Raw genomic sequence first — 17904 nt, 5'->3', positions numbered from 1 at the left:
ATTGTAGAGGTTTATATATCATATATATTCTGAAGTAATTGCATTTGATTCTTTTTTTTAAATACATTGCTTAACATTAGGCATTTTAATTTTTTTTCTTTTAAATAGTTAAATAAAATTGTTTTATAGATGAGAAACCAAGTAAGGTTCAACATTGTGTATTTGTTTTTGTTACCAAATAATATCTTTTTGTAGATATTATCTATCTTTTTTATATTATTTATCTTTTTGTAGATATGTTTAACTTTAGACTATTAATATTTTGATATTTTTATTTAATTTCTTTTCTCTTTTTTTTTTTGGATGGTTGATATTAGGCTTAAATAAGTTGTTAGAAGAAATACTATATCAACTTAAAAATAATTGATAATTTAGTGAAATAATTAGAACTAGGCAAGCTGATATTAATTGTTGTCAAAATATAAGAAATGCTGCTTGGTAAGAAGAAATTAATTTATACCTAAATTAGAACATCATGGTTAGATGAGTTGATAGTAATTATCACATAAATAAAAGAGATAGCCTAGGCGAGATTAATCATTCTCAAAATGTATTAAATGCTCCTAGACAATCAGAATATTTTGTATAGCAAGAAGTGATACTATTCTAGGTTATAATTATTAAGGATAAATGAGTCAGATCTGTCAGCATTGCTGTGCCTAAAATTTTCTTGATGAAACACATTTTTTATGTTGCCATAATAGAAGGGTAGTTTTGCTTCCATTTTCACTATTTCTGCAAGATTTTCAGGAAGTTATATATAATTCCAATATCAATTTTTGTAAATATATTAGAATTTATTATGCCTGTCTTTATTTTGCTTTATTTACTGATAATGTGGTTTAACTTATAAATCATAGGCCGCCATGTTTTAAAATGTGTGTCAAGTTTTTTATTGTGTAGGTAATCTTAGACCAGATCAAAATATTCCGCCAGCATTATCAACTGTATATCTCTGACCCACTTGCAGCAGTTAATTTTAGAAAGTAATAACATCGCAATCAACTTTACATAATTTAATGTTTCAGTTGCAACTATAGTTAGTGAAGTTGCTGTTGTACTTGTTGGAGATGGTTCACCTGCTTCCAGGGAAGTTATTTCCCAAAAAGTCATTTAAAAGTTATACTCAGAATGTCAGCTAATTTAGATCCTACGGTTTATAATAAATTTTAAGTTGAAACATAGTCTGATTAGAAAAGATTGAAATTTTTATGATTGTTTTATGTTTATTTATTATTTAATTGTAACAATAGTAATGTTATTAGTAATATGTTTAATGATAGTAGTGAAATTGAAATGGATAATATTAGACTCGACGTTATTAGTGTAAATGGTAATAGGCAACATAAAAATAGTTTTTGTCAAATAAAAGAGATAGATCTAGATAGGATAAAATTAATCGTTGTTGAAATGCAAAAAATGCTGCTCAGCAAGCAGATAACTTACTCGCAAGAATTCAGTGTCAAGCAATGTTAATGTCTGTTAATTCCATTTTACTTTAGACATTTGAGAACAAAGCAATGTATGAATTTTTCTATTTATAGTAACATTTATATATTTATAGTAATATATTGAGTGAATTATAATATATATATTTATAATAATATTTAGATTAATAACAGTTTATAACAACAATTTATAAACAAACAGTTAATAAAATAAATGGTTTTAATTTTTCTTTATAATTTCAAACATAATTGTTCTTTTTTTTTTTATAGTTTTTTTTTAAACATCTTCGCTTCCAACAAGGCTGCAAGCAACCACTAATTAGAGTTGCAAGTTGTCTTTGTCATTACTTGATTAGTTTGCTTACTGTTGAAACATGGTTTTACTTTTGTAAATTTAATATGATGTTAAGTTTACTCTATTAATCATTAGTCAACAATCAGAGAGAAGCCGGAACCTTATTAAGAAATGCTGGAAGTTTTGATCAAATGCTGGGATCTTTTAATCAAGGTAAAAATAATTTTGTTTTCTGGTAACATAATAAACCAGTTACTATTATCTATTGTGTGTTTTTTTACTTTTTTTAACATTCTGCTTCGAAAACATTTTCTTTCTCTCCCTCTTTCTCTTAGATTAGAGGGAGAATTAATAAAACTTATTACATATTTCTTAATATAACAATTGATAATGACTATTTATAAGAAATATCTTACAAGTTGGTTGCGTTTTTCTGATATAATTGATAACAAATTAATAACTAAAATTGTCCCTTGATTGTTCAAATATTGTAGCAAATGAAATCCTTTTAGTTCAAGTATTTTAGTTAATAAAATATCTTATTAAGTTGTGGTGTTATTTTTACGTTGTATTGTCTATCCTTTACATAATATTTTCTTTTTTAATTATTCTGGAGACACAGTAATGTGTGCTTACAAATATCTTATGCTATGCGCTATTGTTACTGTGTTTTGTGTTGATAGAACTAGGCTGTTATAGCTATTTTTTTAGTTATTTATATTTTCTGTAATATTATCCTAATTCTACTAACAATAAAATGCAAATAATACTTTTATATTAAAAATTGTAATTTTTTTTGCATTTCTTTTTTAAGGTATTTGCAGGCTTTACTTGACATTCCTTTACTGGTACCTGCTGTGTTGTGACATATTTTAAAAAGAACTTAACTGATGTTAATGCAGTTTTTATGTCATTAACTATAAGCAATAACATTGCTGATCAGGAGTCAAACTTAAGATGTTAATTATAGATAAATTTGTCTTTAATTTTTCATATCAAGTTATTAATGTGTTTTTATTGTTATAAATGATTTAATTATTAATATCCTGTATTACGGGTTGCTTACTGTTAGTACCTCAATAAATGGCGAAATTCTGAAATAACGAAATTTTTTAATGCATAGAAAAGTTGATACTTTTATTTTGTAAAATAATTTTATTTGATAATATCAGTTAGTATTTATAAGTAATAATTTTTTTTTTCTTTATTTATAAATAGATGTTTAAATCAAAGTTTATATACCATTAATTTGATGGTATATAAATCAAGATTATTTATAACACTCTTAAATTTTAATGATTAAAATTAAAGAGTGTTAATAGTAATCTTAATTTTATTAATACTATTAATATGAAGAATTGTTGTCAAAATAAATCTAAGTATATTGATAATGCAGACATGCAGTTAAAGTTAAAAAGTTTGGTGCACAGAGATTAATGAAGTACATAAAGTTCAGGTATTTATAAAATCTGATTTTTTAAATTTATTTTTTTAAAAATTTAATAATAAATTCTGTTAATAATTTATTTAGAGTTCGTCCTAATAAACGCACACCTTTGCAGCCGTTGGAAAACCTAACCAGTGGAACTGACTCTTGGACTCTTTGAAATGCTTTTACAGCACTGTTTCTTTAACCGCTGAATGTTAAAAGTAGTGAGCCACTATCGCCACTTTGTTCTCCACCATTAGTTCCAATGCATATATCTACTCCAGTTTCTTCTAAACAACATGTTGATAAAAACCAATCACAAATTTCACCTCCTAACATTTCAAATTTTTGCAAACCTTTGAAAGGCAAAGTGTTCGCATCAGCTTCAGTTGGTCCAAAAAAAGCACGAGCAAATAGTAATTGCATTTAACAGGTGTTAAGCAATGCCAAGGATGCAAATGCTTATGACAGTGCACATTCTGATCCAAAATGCCAAAGTAACTTTTTATTTAATTTGTGATACATCTCTCTCTCTCTCTCTCTCTCTCTCTCTCTCTCTCTCTCTCTCTCTCTCTCTCTCTCTCTCTATTTATATATATATATATATATATATATTTATATACATCTCTCTCTCTCTCTATTTATATATATATGTATATATATATATATATATATATTTATATACATCTCTCTCTCTCTATTTATATATATATGTATATATATATATATATATTTATATATATAATATATATATTTATATATAATATGTATATAAATTTTTATAGGGGCTGTTGAATACAAGAAATTTAATAATGCTATGGATACAAATGATTGTGACAGTGCACATCCTGATCCAAAATGCCAAAGTAACTTTTTATTTAATTAGTAAAAATATAATAAGGTATACTCTTCCGGCTGGAAATCTATATCGGCTGGAGGTGCATACGCTTCATTAATTGCACCATCAATAACAATGTCACCTTTAATAAAAGTTGTTCATCAGTAACCTAACTACTCTATGATTCATATGTCAAAATTTAATTTTATGCTATTTTTTAGATGCTGCACATGAATTACGAAGACCAATGCCCAGAAAACATCGGATATTTAGCCAATCTAATTTATTTGATGATTCAACAGATTCAAATTAATTTATTTTAAAAATATATTTAATTTTGATTTATATGTGTATATTTTAATTGCCTAATCCTTTTTTCGTATCTTACATGGTAACGTTTATACATCGAAATTTAATTTAAGTTTAACTTTCAACTTACAAACAAATTTTTGGCAAACTGATTTCAGTTGCTTACTTATGTCACTATATATAAATAAAAAATTAACATTACCTATTATAAAAAACAATTTCAAAATGTTATTACTTAAGTAATAAGTTTTAAAATTGATTTTTATAACAGAAAACAATGGAAATATTCATACTTAAGTAATAATATTTTATATTACTAAAGTAATAATATTTTTAAATTGTTTTTTATAATAGGTAATATGTTAATTTTTACTTATAATTAGTTATTAATAAAAATACCTAAGTTTAGGAATTGAAATATAAAAGGGAAGAGACAGGATTGCAAGGCGAAATTCTAAAGATCCTAAAGGTATAAGTATTTTGTGAAATGTTGTTTTAATTGTTATTTGACTATTTTTTAAAATGCTTTATATAACAATGTCCTTATGAAGTTATGTAGGAATCCTTGGAATGAATATTTCCAATATTTTATGTAAATTCTTGATGGGTGCATTTAGCAATTAAGGATGCATTAGGCCAATTTATTTAGGTGCTTTTGAACGTGATAATTCAAAACAATTGTAAGTATTATATTTCTAAGTAAAACAATTTTTGTTAATAAAGTAATGTTTTTAATTTTTTTTTTATAATAGGTTATATGCTAATTTTTTATTTATAAATAGTTATTAGTTTAGATGTAAAAAAACTTTAGGATTTGCATAAAAGAGAAGAGGCAGGGTTGCAAGGCGAATTTCTAAAGATCCTGAAGGTATAATTATTTTGTGAAATGTTGTTTCAATTGTTTATTTAAAATCATTATTATTTTTTAAAATGCTATATATAACAATATCCCTATGTATTTATGTATTTGTATTTAAGAATCCTTGGTAATAATATTTCCAATGTTTTCTATAAATTCTTGATGGGTGCATTTAGCCATTAAGGCTGCATAAAGTCAACTTATTTAGGTGTTTTGAATGTGATAATTCAAAACACAAATCCATGGGGAAAAAAGGATGCAACCTGATCCAATACATTTTAAAAGCTTGTATTTTTCCATAAGTAATAAAATTGGTAATGCATATATAGTTTGTAATATATATATATGTATATATATATATATATATATATATATATATATATATATATATATATATATATATATATATATATATATATATATATATATATATATATATATATATACATAGATATACATAGATATATATTTAATTTTTATAGGGGCTGTTGAATGCAATAAATTAAACAATGCCAAAGATATTTTTTGAACGGTGCACATCCTGATCCAAAAATCCCAAGTAACTTTTTAATTAATTAGAAATGTATTAATTTTTATATTAGAAATATAAAATAATTGCTTTGTTCTCTGAAATCGAAAGTAGAAACTACGTTGATTTCTACGTTTCTAAGTTGAAATCTACTTTGTGAATTATATTATTTTACTATAACACATATCAATAATACATTTACATATATTATTGATGTGTGAAAATTTAATTTTATACCATTTTTTAGATGCACACAGTGAATTGTCAGTAAACAAAAAATGTTGGAAGTTCACCTGATCAAATTTATTTGATGATTCAACTGATCCAGATTTATTTATTTAAATAGAATATATAATTTTATTTTATATTTGTGCTTTAAATATACTTCAGTTAGTTTATCCTTTTTTCCGTAGTTATCTTACATGATATATTAACTCTTACATTAAACTGATTTTGGTTGCTGATATTATTCCGATTTATGTTTTTGTGTAAAGATTTGTTTACGATAGTTCATCGTCTGGTCGAGCATTTGTGGCTTTTTTTAATCCTCGGGCCTAGATCAATTGCTGACATTAGACCGCCATCCTTTGTTTCCTTACTGAATCGCGTCGGGGCGAGATCGGCCAGCCGATGATATAAGCGGTATCGCGACGGCTTAATATCGGCCAGCCTATGCATCGCGATAGTTTGGGGGGCTAGCCGATGTCGGACCGACATCGATCCGTACGGACAAAAACAATGGCGGTCCGATGTCGGCAGCCGAGCTCGGCCCGACATCGGCTTTAACACAGGGTTAAGGCTATGAAAACACCTTTTTACCATTACATTCATACTCAATGAACATTGATACACCTATTGAAGCAATTAAATCTATTCCAAATATCGGTATAATTGTGTTTTTAGAAGTTTTTACTCTTTTATTTTTGCCTATTCTTTTACTTACTTTTAAAATCTTTTATTAGTAACAACTCCCAAACTTTGATAAAAGCCTTCAAAGTTTACGTTCGACTTTTAACTCTAGTACCTCAAAGTGGAATGCCTGTCCTTTTAAAAAATATACGTCGGGTTGAAAAGGTTCAGAAATATTTTACTAGAATTATTTGTTAAAAATAATTCATTACTTATGAAGATTATTTCTCAAGACTCTATTTATGTCGAATGCGACAGAATAAAATTTGACCTTTTAATACAAAATTATACTCAAAAGTATACACAACCTTTTCGATCTACATTTTTCTGAATTTTTTTACATTTTCACCTTCTCACTATTTCTCAATAAATAGTGAGAAGGCTCGAGTTGTTACCCGGAAGATTTCGTACAATTCCGGAAAAATAAAATTCTTTCGGAAGGATATTGAGAATCAGGAGTTTTTTTTTTCGTACCGAATTTTACGAAACAAAAAAAACCATCGATGTTCATTTCGCAAATGCTGGTTACAAAATGTAGCCTTTCGCAAGTTGAATTACGAAATAAAACTACACTGGAAAAGATAGAATTAGCCTCACCATGTACTGATCCAATATTTTGTAAATCTCTAAGCAAATTTGTGCGGTGCATTTTTTGTATCCACACACATATAATTAAGGTTACAAACAACAACATTTTAGATTATAATATAGCACAACTAAATTGCGGTGCATTTGATAAAATCATAAATGTATAATACTTGATACTTGCGGTAACAAATAGAATTAGCCTCATCATTAATTATTTTCAGTTTACTTGTATTTGGATCTGATGATACGCATTTGTGACGTAGTTTTTTATTATTATTTGTAAGTTAAACAAAAACTGTGAGATCATGGCTCATAAAGTTTTTAACATTTGGTTTTTGATACCTGAATTTGAAATGGGACGTGGTAATCGTTTAACGAATGAAGAATAACCAGTAATCAAAGCATATAAAGGTACAGGCTTATCTAATCGGGAAATTACAAAGAAAATTAAAAGATCTCCAAAAGTGGTTAATAATTACTTCAAGATTGGCGTTAATTATGGAGCTTATAAGGAAAGTGGTGGCAAACGCAAAATTGATAATTGTACTAAACGAGTTATTGTACGTCGCGCAGCTGCTATGCACATGACTGCATTTCAAACTCGTATTGATTTACAATTACCTGTAACTGTTCAACGTGTAGACAAATCTTACATGAAGGTCGAAACACAGTTTGGAAAAGCGTAAACCGAGACCAAAACTTACTGTTCGTTATAAAGAAGTTAGATTACAATTTGCAAAAGAAGACATGTCTTCGCAGGAAGAGTGGCATCAAGTTTTCTTTAGTGATAAAAGAAAGTTTAATCTAGATGGTCCTGATAGCCATCAATATTACTGGCAATACTATTATATTACTTTCTTCGAAAAGGAAAACAACCGCTAGCATGGATTTCAACAAAAACGAATTCACAGGACTACATTGACTTATTGGAAATTAGTTTGCTTGGACATGATGAAGAATTGATGGGTAAAATTTTCACTTTTTAACAAGACAATGCTGCTATCCATAATTCAAAGCTTGGTTTAGAGAGAAAAATATTCACGTAATGGAATGGCCCAAATGCAGTCCAGGTCTTAAACTAATTGAAAATCTATGGGGAATACTTTCTAGAAAGGTTTACGAAAATGGTAAGCAATATGAATCCGCATTGGAGCTGAAAACTCTCATCAGAGAAGCTTGGAATGAAATATCTATAGAAACTATCCAAAACCTTGTGACTTGTATGTCAAGCTGCATATTTGAAGTCATAAAAAATTCAGGAAGCAATACTAAATATTAAATGAGCGTAAAGCAAAATATTTTTTTATACTTTCTTGTATATAACGTAAATAAGGCGTTATATACAAGAAAATTGAATACTTTTATTTTTTTTCCACTTGCAATTAATTAAACATACCAATTTATAAACTTTTTAATTTTAGTAGAAGATAATAAGAAATACGGTAGATTTAATGATTGTTTCATTGCCAATTTTTAATAAATTAGTACGAAAAATAAAGGTGAGGCTAATTCTATTTTCTCCGCTGTATTTTGCTACATACGAAAGTAGCGCTTACGGAAGTCGCACTTATGAAATGAACTCTTTCGCTAAACAAAGTTTTAAAGTCCATAAAAATATTTTGTTGGCCAAACGGATATAATTGTAAAAAATAAAATTTCTTTATACCAAAATGTTTATAACAAAATTTTATTTTCAGTATTGCAACATATGAACATTTTAAGGTTTTATTTTTAAAAATAATGATAAAAAACCAAATTTCTTTTAAAACGAAACTCTTTTTTGTTTCGTAAGTTTTTTTGTTTCGCACCGCAACTTGGGAAACAAAAAAACTTACGAAACGCGGCATAATAAATATATTTAATTACGTTTTATGAATCAAATACGTATAATTAACTAAGTAATAAAAATACTAATTTTTTATATGATATTGATACGTTTCAGTTTTAAACTTTTATAAAAAAATCAAGATTTTCATAAAATATACTATTTAGAATGTCATTTAATGAGTAAGAATTAAATAAAGAAGATAACTTGAACTTGCATTCATATGTTCATATGAATGCAATTGCGTAATTGGGAAACAATGCCAATGCTGAAATCAAAAAAAGACCTAATTTAAGGGATGAATGCTAAAACTTAATTATGTAATAAAATGCTTAAAAATAGCTCTCACTTGTTTTCAAATGGAATAATTTTATAATAGAATAATTTTAGTTTCAATGTTTTTATTTTTGAGGTGCTCTGTTATATGCGCTTTCGCTTTTATTACCTCAGTAACTACAAGTAAATTTAAAAAAACTTTAAACACATTCTTTTCAATAATTTTTCTAAAATATTCTCCTTCATACAAATAAAAAAATGTCAGGGTGGGAAGAGTATTTGTTGCCACTTGTGTCGTTGGCCCTGAAAATGTTTTAATTTTCAACACCCCGACGTTATTGGGACTGTACAACTGCTAAAAGTTTTAAAGCTCTAGCTATTTTAGAAAGCAGTAAAAATTTAGTTGCAAGATTTTGCAACTAATTCACCAGGGCTATACAAGCGCTGAAAGTTTCAGAGCTGTAGTTAGTCTGAAAGGTAGTGATAAATTAATTGCAAGATTCAGTAAGCAACACTTAAAGTTCAAATAAACTTTGTAATGGAACCAAATATTTTACTAAGTTTTTATATATGAGAAGATAAATAGTAAACCACCATTTCTGCTAAGCCAAAGGCAATAAGCAACCGAAAGTCGGAAGTAAACCAAAGTCGGTAATTGATAAATCTAAATATATATAAACACTGGGATAGAGACATGTTGCGGAGGGAGCGTTTTCCTTTCCCTCAAAACTAACTCAAAGTTTCAGTTTTTTCTATTTAAATTTTAGCTGTGTTAGGCCCCCTTAATTTCCTCACTTTCTTAACCTTCCTAGGTCACTGTATATATATATATATATATATATATATATATATATATATATATATATATATATATATATATATATATATATATATATATATATATAATGTATATATATATATTATATATATATATATATATATATATATATATATATATATATATATATATATATATATATATATATATATATATATATATATATATATATATATATATATATATATATTTATATACTTATTATATACTTTCCGTCAATAGTTGACCCCTTGAAAACTATATTCATAGCACTGTGAAAAAAATGAAAAACAAACATCTTTAAGAGTTTGTAAATTAGTTAATATTACATTGGTGGATTAGAACAAGTCTAACATTACCTAGAAATAAGATAATTGCTAACTTAAAATTAAAATATTAAACAGTAGGGAGTCATAATGCATAAATTGAACCATTTTTAAAAACTAAAAATTTGATTTGTATTCACTTTTTGGGGATTTAAAATTGTAAAAAAGACAAATTTTAAATTAATTTGTCATCTAGGATGTTTAGAGATACTAATTCAATCATTGTTTAATAAATTCATTGACGTTAGTGGAACCCAGAGCTGAAAGTTTGTACCTGTAGTGTTTAAGGGGGTATGTGTTTTTAAGGGGAATCTACCTGTACCTATATTATTAATATATATATATATATATATATATATATATATATATATATATATATATATATATATATATATATATATATATATATATATATATATATATATATATATATATTATTAAATATATCTTTTCTGAAAAAAAACAAACAAATTTATAAGCAAATGTTTATGCTTCAGTTCGCTAATTATAATTTTATTTATTATTTCTATAAGTTTTTGATACGTTTTAAAATCTTTTTAAACGAGTTTTTAAAATCTTTTCTTCTTCGGTAGTTTTTAACTTTCCGTCAATAGTTGCGTTGAACTTGATTTTTAATCTGTTTGTTCATTCAATATACCGAAAGTTTATTAGTATATTATTATATATTTTTCCGAAAAATTTATTATTACTATTATAAATATATTATTATAACACGTAAAAATAATACTGTTAGGTAAAAAAATAATAATAAATTGTTTTCAAAAAAAGTTAATTGAAACTTTACGGGTTTAAAACTATTTTCGAAGATTATTTATCAAGTTAAAGGCAATTTATATACATATAAACCTTTAAATCACTTCCGCTGGTAATTGATAAAAATTTAGTAACACAAAAACAGCTTAAAGACGCTTTGGAAAACTGATAAAATTGAGAACTCAGAAGTGCTAAAACAAGCTCTTCATCTAATTAGAACACTTAATGCAAAAATTGACCAACTTAGCAATAGAATTGATCTGCAGGATATTGAAATAAAGTCCATGGATGACAGCAAAAGTAGTAAAAAACCTTTGTTATCTAAATTAGTTGAGCAAATTGCCAAACCCGGTACATTAGCAAGCGTAGCTGTGCTGAGCGCTGTCAATTAGCATAATAAGAACGTGACTAATACAAAATAGAGAATTGTCGTGTTTGGTCTACCTGAATCTGTTAAAACTCAACCAAACGAGTTAACTAAGACGTCACCACGGAATTCAAGAATGTTATGGCATCCTAATGTAAATCAATCAATATAGTTAATCGTTTCAAAAAAAAAAGGACCTTTAAATGTGGTAAAATACATTTAAAAAATGTTTTTATACTTATGCAACTCTCTTAATCCGGCTAAAACGAACGAATTATCTGTTTACTAAAAGATCTGCCACTCAATTTAATAACTTACTTTCTGGATATCAAATGGCATGATGACGAAAGGATTACTATGCAATCAAAATAGTGCGGCCAATGTTTGTCTTGATATTTTAGCTAATCATAATCTAGAACATTTAGTTGATTTCTCAACATTCGAAGCACCGAATGGAAAAGCAAAATACATTTTGGATTTAATTTTTACAGATCTTCAACTAGAGTAATCTCGTTATCTAGCCTTTTGCCGTTAGATGACTTGTTGCAAGGTCATCACGTATTGAGTTAGAATTATGTTGTCCTTTCTTTTTTCTGTCTTTTATTTCTTGTCCTTACTTCGGTTACGCAAGCTGTTGATAAAAAAGCATATAGCTGTATGTTACTAGCACGTAATTTCAGCTTTTCGGATGTCAAATGGCGTGATGACGACAGGATCGAATTACTAAGCGGTCAAAATAGTGCGGCAGATGTTTGTCTTGATATTATGGCTAATCATAACCTAGAACATTTAGTTGATTTCTCAACATTCAAAGCACCGAATGGAAAAGCAAAAAGCATTTTGGATTTAATTATTACAGATCTTCAACTAGAGTAATCAGCTTATCTAGTTCTTTGCTTTTTGATGATTCGTTGCAAGGTCATTGTATATTAAGTTGGGATTTTGTTGTCCTTTCTAAAAATGAAACTACTTTCTCAAACAAAAAATAAAACTTTAATAAAGGTAACTATGTAAATTTCGGTAAAAAGAGCAATTATTTGAAAATATGAACACTAATGAGTGCTATGAATGTTTCTGCAATAAATATGATGAACACAGCAAGCAAGTCACATCGTTAAAAAAGTCCATACTACTTGTAATGCATAGTGGATAAATAATAAAAAAATATTAGCTATAGCAAAGCAAAAAACAACAACAACTGGGTAATTACTTATCTGCAATAAACTGGCGATCAGCGACGGTAATTCGTGAATAAAGGAAACTAAGAAGCCAAGAGCAGATACCATGTAAACGTCGTGTTCGAGTATTTGTAGTACAATTAGCATTAAATGAAAATAATCCTAAAAGGGTGCATGCTTATGCTAAGGCGCAACAGATTCTATGGTGCTATTGGTGTCTATTGGTGCTATATCTGATGCAAAAGGTGAAACGTTAACAAGGCCTATATATCGCAAACAAACTTAACAAAGACTTCAAATAAGTTTTTGTTGATGATATTAAAAATAGTTAGTTACCTATTTTTGAGAGAAGACATCATCAAGAAGACTTAGGCAACATAATTTTTAATTTTGAAGCAACGCTAGCTTATTTGAATGGTTTGAACTCGAATAAATCTAATGGTGTTGATAATATTAGTTCAAAGGTACTTAAAGAATGCGCAGCTCAAATGATTTACCCTCTTACTTTACTTTACCATAAAGCACTGTCCGAAGACTCTACACCTACAGCTTCGAAGCAGTCACAACTCACACTGTTGTTTAAAAAAGGAAGTCGGCTCGATGCCGCTAATTACAGACCAGTGTCTACCACGTCAGTTTCATGTAAAGTACAGGAAAAGATTATCAGGGAACAGATAATTAAATATCTTGAAAAAACGAGCTGCATCTCACATAATCAACATGGAATTATGTCCAAAAAAAGATGCACGTTTAACTTATTAGAAAGTGTCGACTACATTACAAAAGCGAAAGGTAAAATAAGTCTAATCGGCATTGCATTTTCAGACTTTGCTGATGACACTAAATTACAAGAAATAAGGCCTAAGTTTCACGAAGCTAATTGTCTGGTTCGTCAAAACGATTTAAACACTGTCACAGAATAGTTAAAGGAATAGATAATGCCCAGTGGGCACAGGACCTAAATAAGACGTCTTTTGAACGTTCAAAAGACGTCCAAAACGTTCAAAAGACGTTTAAAAGACGTCTTTTTTACGTCCTGTGCCCACTGGGTGGAATTGAATGTTTCAAAATGTAAAGTTATGTACCTTGGTTATGGAAATAAAAAACTCTTGAGGAAACCGGTATAGAGAAAAACCTGGGTATCTTTATATTAAATGATCTAAACAAATGCAGGTTGCAACATTTAAAGCAAATATGATACTCTGCCTATTAAAAAAAAAACATTTAGAACAAGAGATATTTCACTGTTCACGGTATGGTGTTCTTACTCAAAAGGTAACATCAAAGAAATTGAAAAAATTCAGCCAAAGCAACAAAAGTACCTCATGATTTAATAGGATTTCCTTATGCTGAAAGGTGTGGGCGTCTCAATTTTGCTGCTTTCGAAACTCGCAGGTGACATGGCAACTTGATCCAACAGTTTAAACAAGAAAACAGTTTTACGATTTTCGATATTCCCAAAAGTTGTAACACAAAAAAATTTTGAGTAAACAAACATTAAAAATGGTATATTTTATGAAAGAGTCAGGTTATTTTTCGAATAGAATATGTTTTTTTAAACTGAAATAATTATTTTGAAGTTATCATTCTTGCTTTAATTTTAATAAGCAGTTATTGGTGCAATGGCAAATCATTGTGTCGTAAAAAGTTGCTCAAATGAGAGTTATAGACTTTTGAAATGGAATTATGAAATATGCACAGAATATAAATGTAAAAAAGAGGAAATCGGATGTAATTGCGCATCACCTTTTCCGTTATTTCTTTTTCTAACTATAAAAGATCTCCATCTTAAGGTCAAATTCGGATCAACTTGCTAACCGCCTAAAAAGCCCACCTGGAACAACTGATTTTTTCTGTCCAAAGAAAGATGCACGAGTTTGCTTCAATCATTTCAAAGATAAAGACCCTACATTAAAAAATCTATTTCCAACTGAAAAACTTGGATACGATTCTAGAAATAAAGTTATTTTTTTGTGCCTCTAAATAGTAGGAGAAAGCGTGCACCTTTGATCATAAAATCCAGGGCGCGTTATGTCAATAACATTCTCCAAAATTAATAATAATTGTAAAACTATTATTAACTATAAAGAAAATATATATACTTTCTTAAAGTTTATTAGAACCATAAATATAGAAAACTCTAAAACAGTTTTATAATTTTGCCTTTGGTAAATTTTTGTTTAGTTTTTTCCCCCCTTTCCCCTTCAATAAATACTGACTACACACAGCCTTTACTTAAAAAATATTAACCAAACGTATACTACACTACACATTGTAATACTATATTTTATTAATCAAAATCGAGACTTTTTCTGTTAAACAGCCATATTTTTTATACGACTGTAATGCTATTACGCTAAATAGTTTAAAGTCATCAATAGATTGTGTTTGTTATAACTCGTTTTAATTAGATGTTTTTCATATGTTTTACAGCATTAGTCGGTTTGTTTACTCGAAATTTTTTGTTCTTTATATTCTTGTGTATATATTTTGCATAAAAAAAGTTGAGTTTCCAAAACTGTGTATTGGCATATTCGACCAATTCCCAGATTACTGTCCTATTGCGTGAATTCACATATAATAATGCTTGTCATAATTTCTACACAAATCGTATTGCTAATTAATGCGTTTAGGCATAGAATTGAAGTATTTTCGCAAATAGTACATCTTTTACTGAAGATAAGCTGCACGTTTATTAATTAATTTGTGCTTTAGCAGCTACAAATACAGACGCGATTTTAAGTGTGTGTGTGTGTGGGGGGGGGGGGGTCTACAACCCCAAAGAACGTGATTTTCAAGTTATTGTCAATTTATTTTTTCGAATTTAGTCAGCTAGTCTGGTATCTAACACCATTCGGTCGGGTGAATTTAAGTTTAAAGGACCTTTTTTAATTTTATTTTTTCTTTTAAAAGGAATCGTTCGGTACTTTTTAAAGGTTCACCCCACCCCCTCATTTTATTCATGAAATTGCCTCTGTAAAAGTATTGACTTTTTATATATTATTTATCATAAACGTAAACTTTAATTAAATGAAAGCAAACTATTTTTTTCTTTTTCTCAGTTTTAATACTGTAGTGCCCTTTTCTAAATCCGTAATGATTATTATGTTTGTTTTTTAAGGTATTTAGGTGCTCCCAGAGGTCCTTACGGTCTTATTACGGAGCACCGCGGGAGAGCATTTAACTAGAAGTTCACGCCTCCTTCCTTACCAATGTCGCTTATTGGGCTAGAGCCGGCGTCGAACCTCGAACCTCTGGGTTCTGAGCCAGAACTCTAACCACTGCGCCACGGCTGCTCAATTATTATTTAGAACCTTGTGAGTTATGAGATATTTGTAAAGCCTATTATGCATTATTCGCTCTATAATTTTAGACAAACATGGGAGTATCGAAATAGGTCTATATACATGCAGTAATTAAATTAGTTGAAGAAATATTAAATGGGTTTGAAAACAACCAATATACTCTTGGAGTATTTATTGACCTCTCAAAGGCCTTTGATACTGTGGACCATGATATTTTTCTTTACAAACTTAAAAGTTATGGAGTCAAAAATAATAGTTTTAAATGGTTTTGTTCCTATCTTAAAAATTGTAAACAATGTGTATCTTATGACAAAAACTACACTAAATTAGAAAACATTACCTGCGGAGTTCTACAGGGATCTATTCAAGGGCCTTTATTGTTTATTGTTTAAATCAATGATATTTACTTATCATCTAGTATACTAAACTTTAATCTTTTTGCCAACGATACTCAACTTTTTTATACTCGCTCTAATATTAAGACAATCTTTACCACTATGAATCGTGAATTTGATAACCGTAATGAATGGTTTTAAGCCAACAAACTTTCTCTGAACACTACTAAAAGCAAATATACTCTCTTTTCTAAATCTCCTAAATCTGACACGTTGCCCTTAAAACTCCCGGATATTTTCATAGAAAAAACCAAGTTGCAACGGACATTCTGTGTTAAATTCTTAGGCGTTTTAATCGATGAGCAAATAATTTGGAAAGAGCGTATTAATCTAATAGAAAAACAAATTTCAAAAAGTTTTGGAATTATGTATAAAATTAGATATATGTTGGATAAAAACTGTTTAAAATCTATTTATTTTTCATTTATTCATAACTATATTAGTTATTGTAACATTGCATGAGCAAGAACTTATCCGTCAAGACTAACGTGTATCTTAAAAAAACAAAAACAAGCAAACCGTTCTATATTAAATGCTAATAAATACATCAATGCCAATCCACTGCTTAGAAAGCTTGGAGTGCTAAATGTTTATCGATTAAATATTTATAATATTCTTTTATTCATGTTTAGATTAAAATATCATATGCTGACTAATATTTTTAAGACCTTTTCTTTAATCGTTGCTTAGTTATCAGTTACCAAAAACTTTGTTAAAACAATCCGAGCTCTCAATAACTTACCGATGGCCACATTTCTGGAACTTATTTCTCCTAAATAATTGTAAAACTACAATTTCAATTCAAACTTTTAAAAGTATTTAAAAAAAACAGTTACTTGGTTATGACGTATCTCAAATACTATTTTATTATTAATTTTTATTTTTTTCTCTTTTATTTTTTTTAATTTTCCTTTTGTTAAAAAGTGGCATCACCTGTTACATCATTACTTATTTTTATATTTTTTTTATTTTATGTTGTATTGTATTCAAAAAAAAAAAAATGCAACACTTTTTATTTAAAAGTATTAAAAATTATTTTACTGAGATTGTAGTATTTTTTTTTTTATATGATAGATTAATTTTTGTTTAATATGTAAATGATACAACGGGGTTGGTTGATAAGACTTTTGTCTTCTGCCTGCTACCATCACATCTTAACTCTAAAAAATATTGTAAATAATTTATTATGAAGATGACGAAATATGTATATATATATATATATATATATATATATATATATATATATATATATATATATATATATATATATATATATATATATAAACAATATCAACTTACTTGCTATGGAATAACAAGTGCTTTTTTTTACTTTTTGTTTAGATTTTCTGGCAATAACATATAAATACTTAATAATAAATAAATACTTAAAATACTTAAAATACTTAATGACAAATAAATACTGAAAGTTTATATCAT

At 27.8% G+C, this 17904-nt stretch overlaps 2 long non-coding RNA genes across 2 annotated transcripts; both read left to right on the top strand.

The window, feature by feature from the left end:
* Nucleotides 1-3041: 3041 nt before the first annotated feature.
* Nucleotides 3042-4486, top strand: LOC136086614 (uncharacterized). Its single transcript, XR_010641469.1, has 4 exons — nucleotides 3042-3199; nucleotides 3275-3669; nucleotides 3958-4038; nucleotides 4232-4486. It is a non-coding gene; the product is annotated as an uncharacterized LOC136086614 (long non-coding RNA).
* Nucleotides 4487-4691: 205 nt separating this feature from the next.
* On the top strand, nucleotides 4692-6035 carry LOC136086613 (uncharacterized). Its single transcript, XR_010641468.1, has 3 exons — nucleotides 4692-5187; nucleotides 5661-5737; nucleotides 5955-6035. It is a non-coding gene; the product is annotated as an uncharacterized LOC136086613 (long non-coding RNA).
* Nucleotides 6036-17904: the final 11869 nt, after the last annotated feature.

The sequence above is a fragment of the Hydra vulgaris genome, chromosome 10 (assembly GCF_038396675.1).
Source record: "Hydra vulgaris chromosome 10, alternate assembly HydraT2T_AEP".
In the NCBI taxonomy this organism is placed as follows: domain Eukaryota; kingdom Metazoa; phylum Cnidaria; class Hydrozoa; order Anthoathecata; family Hydridae; genus Hydra; species Hydra vulgaris.
The sequence above is the reverse complement of the archived record's forward strand: the minus strand, read 5'-3'. Positions and strand labels throughout refer to the sequence as shown.